Source organism: Ammospiza caudacuta, chromosome 9 (assembly GCF_027887145.1).
Source record: "Ammospiza caudacuta isolate bAmmCau1 chromosome 9, bAmmCau1.pri, whole genome shotgun sequence".
Lineage (NCBI taxonomy): Eukaryota > Metazoa > Chordata > Aves > Passeriformes > Passerellidae > Ammospiza > Ammospiza caudacuta.
Window position 1 is genome coordinate 19,872,603 of NC_080601.1, and position 6,000 is coordinate 19,878,602.

Here is a 6,000-nt window from a genome sequence, read left to right on the forward strand (position 1 = left end):
CCCGGCGCTTCAAAGGACGAGGAGAGACTTCTGATCTTGTCTCGGTCTTGGTGTTTATTAATTGTTTATCTAAAAGATTTTCTTTCAGCCCGACAGAGGTCTGCACAGCAAGTCAGCCATGGGCACACTCCACAAACCCCTGGGCAGTCACTTATCTTTATACCCGAAGTTACGTGTACAATATTTATCATTTTTCCCCAATACCTTCTACCCTTATTAACCGGTGCACTTCTAGTAATAACCAATCCCAAAGTGCCACCATCACCACAGAAGATGGAGGCCAAGAAGAAGAAGAAGAAGGACAGGACACGCCCCAATTCCTCCATCTTACTTCTTTAGACCCCCCTGTACCAAAATCCTAAACCCTGTGTTTTACACTTTAACTAACTTATCCCTTCACCGTTCACCCAGTGAATTCCTCCCAGTCCTCATACAGGTCTCATCTCCTGTGTAGGATCAAAGCCCTGCCACCAGACACTTCTGGCAACATTCCAGGACTCCCGAGCCCCCCAAGGGTGGTCTCGGCCACTCTGCACCTCCATCCTGAGGTGCTGAGATCCCACATAGAACCCTTCTACTTGTCAGTCACAGGCTGTTGCAAACCAGAAAAGTTAACACACCATCTAATTATTTGATAGGATTCATATTCCTTCACAAATGTGATGAATAATCCAAGTGTGTTGAATCAAGCCAGAGGAAAATTGTTCCTTCCTCAGCCTTTTATTAACTCCTTGTTGTATAATGTACTTGAAATCATAGAATAGTTTGGGTTAGAAGGGACCTTAAAGATCAGCTCCCCACTATGGTCAGGGATACCACCCCAAATGGGTTTATTCTGTGACATTATAATGTGTGGATGAATGATTCTTGTATGTGAGAAATTTTACTTTTACATGTGCTTCTCTTTATATTTGACTTGAAATTAGAGAACAAAAAACCCTTTTTAAAAAACCTGGTTTTACCCCCTGCTTAGTGCAGACAGTGTTCCCTACAGTGGGTATTATGCTGTTTCTGTATACTCTAGCTTTGAAATGCTGTGGTGATGGGGCTTAATCTGAAGGAAAGCACGCTTTACTGGGATGTGTTTCCTGATATTTAGGCTTTATTTCCCTTTGTTTTCAGTTAATCTTGTCATACATTCATGTGTCCTCGAGACTGCTTAAAATCCTTTCCTGCTGCTAAGCCTAGAATATCAGTACACAGCTTTAAGTTTTGTCCAGTGCTTTTATTTATACTATCCCAAACTGCATTTTAATTGTGGTTTATCTTCAGTCCTCTACAGACTCCCATTTTTGCAATTTAGAGAAGGGGTATTTTGAGAAGTCCCATTTTTTTTTTTTTTTTAAGTAGCAATGAGTGTTCAAATTCAGAGCTCTACAAAAATTCAAACAACGTGTGAGCACCCTTTTGAAGGCGCCCACGGCTCCCGCATTTCCCGCTGCAGGCGCGGGGTATCCCGGTTTTGCAGCCGCGGGGTATCCCGGTTTTGCAGCCGCGGGATGTCCCGGTTTTCAGCCGCGGGGTATCCCAGTTTTCAGCCGCGGGGTATCCCGGTTTTCAGCCGCGGGGTATCCCGGTTTTGCAGCCGCGGGGTATCCCGGTTTTGCAGCCGCGGGATGTCCCGGTTTTGCAGCCGCGGGATGTCCCGGTTTTCAGCCGCGGGGTATCCCAGTTTTCAGCCGCGGGATGTCCCGGTTTTCAGCCGCGGGGTATCCCGGTTTTCAGCCGCGGGATATCCCGGTTTGGCAGCCGCCGTGTCCCGGCGCTCGGGCAGGCGGCTCTCCGGGGCGGCGGGGCCTGGCGCCCTCTGGCGGGCGCGCCGCGGAACGCCGGGCGTTCACCCCGAGCGCTGCTCCCGCGCTCCCGAGCGCTCCGCTCGTTCGGCCCGTTACGAACGCGCCTTTTTTGGCGCCCCAGGAGGTGTTTCCTTTCCTTGATCCTGGCAAAACTCATGTTGCAATTTCAGAGAGTCTGGCAGGTAGAGTAATCGGCACCTCTAGGTTACAGCTGGGTTTATTAGAGCGTATAAGTCTTTACACTTTCTTGGTAACATGGAGTTCTAAGTGAATATTTCCTTGGTTTTTTTGTCACTTTGCCTCCTCTCATGTACATCTTGTCATAGTTACAAAGGTCTTGTAGTCAAATAAGAGACAATTCTGTGGTTGTGTATGACAAATGAATCTGTTTCGTTCCTGTATTGTGATTGGTTAACTTGCAGGTATGAAGAATATTTTTTTGTGACAGCGAAATGAGCAATCTGCCTAAAAATAAACAGTGAAGTATGTGAATAATAAGTAAATGAATAATTTGTCATCTTTCTGTCACGGAACTCATTGTGCTCTGCACAGTTTTATATACAGAAGGCTGAAGCACGGAGTGATGAGATGTATTTCCAAAAGTCCCAGTACGAGTCTTTCATGAGAACCAGAAAAAGGAACCAGGAATTTGTGTTCACTGACTCACCCAGTTGGAAGTGTGTTACTTACGGGCATTTTTGAGGATGTGAAATAATAAAATAATCAGTAAACAAAGGTATTTTTCAGTCTCATATTATAATACACTGAGCAAAGGTAGTCTGTAACAGGCTGGGATGTCTGGAGCTGCTCCAGTTTGGCCAACTCTAAAGGAGCAGTAAGAAGATGATATTGAGGAGCACTGAAGAGGCTTTTCATCTGCAAAAGGCTCTAACATAGGATGGTGATGTAACTCTAAAGTGGGTGGTATTGTAGCAAGTAACTTTCCAGCTGACAGTGTCAGATGGTCTCACGGCTGGGAGGAGCTTTTAGGCCACCAAGTATGTGGAGATGCTGTGCCGTGCAGATCTCCTGAGCACCATGTGCTCCATGATGGGCAGCTCTTCCCAGCTTCCTGTGGGTGCTGCCATTAGGGCTCCATGGTAGGCTGGGCCTTCGTCATTGTGTACAGCCCTCACAATGCTCACTTCTCTTCTTGGCACGTATGATAAAGGGCTTTCTCAGTACTTATCTCTAGCCCTGATCAAAGGATGTTGTGTCGTTCTGAAGAAACTGACATTTGCAGCATCGATACTGCTGTGATTTCTTGCATTTTGCCTGTGAATGCAGGCCCTGCTGCCAAGATGAACTTTCTCACCCATAATACTTCTCAGCCATCTGCCAAAGTAGATATTGGACAGTTTGCCAGGTTAAGGCCAAACTGTTTGAAATTTAATTTATTGGAAGCTTGTTAGTTTGTCATGCATATTATCAACAAAAGTATTGACAGGGTCTGTTCTTCTGTTGCATTCATATGTGAAAGTAATTTTTGTCTTCTATTTTTTGTAGCAGCTAATTCAGCCAGAATTCAAGTGTGAAAGCTTTTCCTAATTTAGAGGAATTTTAAGAACTGGAAAATTATGCTACGTAACTAGCTATATTTGAACACGTCTATGAATTTACATAATAAATGCCTGACTTTTGCAGTTAGCAGAACTAAAATATGGAGAGGATCAGAACACTATTTAAGCACTCTGTCTTACTGCTATCTCTAATTTCTTTTATTCTGATGTGTTTCTTTTGTTCAGATGTAATGGGAAAAAAAAATCTAACTATTTCAGTACTGGAAAAAGCTCAGGACATGGTCTTTGATCCTCACCTTCCACTGTCTTTAGGTATTATCCTCACTTCACAGATGGACAAAGTAAGGCAAGCAACATGTGACTTTTTTTTCTTAAAGCACTTGGAGATCTGCTACTGAGAAACATATGAAAAAGCTACACACTTCTTATACAGTTATGTAGCTTTTCTTTAACATATCCAGCTACTTCATCTCAGGCAAACTGAAAATAGGAAACATATTTAGCTGGGATAATGTACCTGCCTGCAGAGCATTCTGATTAAATTATACACATAAAATTATACTTGAGCAGGTCATATAGTAAAAAGAATAATAATAACAATAATAATAATAATAAATAGGATGCTGCCTTCAGGAGCTCCCTCAAGAGCTCCCGATAATTTGTGGTTTTTAAAATTCTGATAGCTGTTATTTCAGATATATGGAAAATACTCCCTGGAAGTGCATTCAGTTCCTTGTCTCCTTTTGATGTCCTGCTGTTGGAGAGTTCTGTATTTCAGTTTTGACTGGCACATAAAAGAAGAAGAAAAAATGAGTTTGAAAAATTAGGGTTATAAGAGAAATTTATTGTGAGCAGCAATGAACAAGCAGTGCGGTCAGTACCTGAGAACAAGCATGGCCTTTGAAGAAAGGCTTAGTAATTACAAGTGGATTTCCATAGGTAATTTGTAAATTTCCATAGGTAATTTGTAAATTTCCATAGGTATCTGTAAAACCACCGTACCAAGTGTGCAGTGGAGGGTGAATGCTGTTAAATAGAACTTGCCGTACTCTAGTTGGGCCGTGTAGAAATTATCCGCTTCATACAGCACAGTGTGGATAACCAGGAGGATAAATTTACTCCCTTTCTTGTTTTACTGTGCTATACATTGCTTCCCGTGCCATCAGCTCACCCTGCAGGGTGTGAGAGAAGCGCACTCATGTCATTGGAGGCAGCCCGGTGGCTTGGCCTGCTGTCCCAGAGCAGCAAGTCCTTGTCCCGGTGTGTGGGAAGGGCGAGGCAGGGCCGGGAAAGGCCCCGGGGGTGCCGGCAGGAGCGGGGAAAGGCTCCGGGGGTGCCGGCAGGAGCGGGGAAAGGCTCCGGGGGTGCCGGCAGGAGCAGTGCGGCCGGGAAAGGCGCCGGGGGTGCCGGCAGGAGCCGGGAAAGGCTCCGGGGGTGCCGAGAAAGGCTCCGGGGGTGCCGGCAGGAGCAGTGCGGCCGGGAAAGGCTCCGGGGGTGCCGGCAGGAGCAGGGAAAGGCTCCGGGGGTGCCGGCAGGAGCAGGGAAAGGCCCCGGGGGTGCCGGCAGGAGCACGGAAAGGCTCCGGGGGTGCCGGCAGGAGCAGTGCGGCCGGGAAAGGCCCCGGGGGTGCCGGCAGGAGCAGGGAAAGGCCCCGGGGGTGCCGGCAGGAGCAGGGAAAGGCTCCGGGGGTGCCGGCAGGAGCAGTGCGGCCGGGAAAGGCGCCGGGGGTGCCGGCAGGAGCAGTGCGGCCGGGAAAGGCGCCGGGGGTGCCGGCAGGAGCAGTGCGGCCGGGAAGGGCTCCCGGGGTGCCGGCAGGAGCAGTGCCACAGCCGAGCACTAGATGCCACTCTGAGGCCGCAGAAGGAGCCTGGCCGCTCGGCAGCATCCCGGCACAGAAAGCTGGGAAGGAGAGCGCTTGGAAACTCCCCGGGGAGCGAGACAGGCCGAGCTCCTCGCATGCCCCTCCGGTGACGCTCAGAGAACAAACAGCGAAAAGGTGAATCAGGGGCCACCGGTGCTGCGTTTGGGCCCCACGTGAGCCAGGCCAGCAGCAGGTGCTTCGGATGGGAACTAAACCTCCATCCAGAGCTAGCAAATAATCTCCCGACTTCAATGGCTTTGTGCACAGGTGTCCCCACTTCTGACCTATTAGCCAGATGGGCTCAAAAGGAGGGTGGAAGAGCAGGGTGAAAGGGCAGTTATAGCTCGCTGGATGGGGTTTCAGGAGAGTTTAAGGATGAACTGAAGACCCGTGGCTCTTACTGTGTTTCTGCTGGTACAGTTGCCCTACAGGTATGTCTTTAAAAGTTTGGGATCAATAGAAGTATAGCTAACAAGCCCCTCCTTCACTATTCCCATACACCTCCTAAACATTGCAGCATTGTGCTGAGAACCAGGCCTCAAAACTGTATAATCTGACTAAACTAATAATGGGCATGAGTCACAAACCTCAGTGTGGGTATTGTGTGGCTCAGAAAAATGCAGGGGTATCTGAAGAAAGGTTTGGCTTGTTGTCAGGATAAAGGCTAGTTGTGCAATTTGGATTCAGATCAAGGCTGGAATGTGGAATGAAGTTTTGATGGGGCAGCATCTTTTCTGGGAAGTGAGTCTGCTTTACTGAACAACTTGGAATGGATCACTTTCTGTGAGTGACCCATACTATACATTTTCTAAAAAGTACTCCC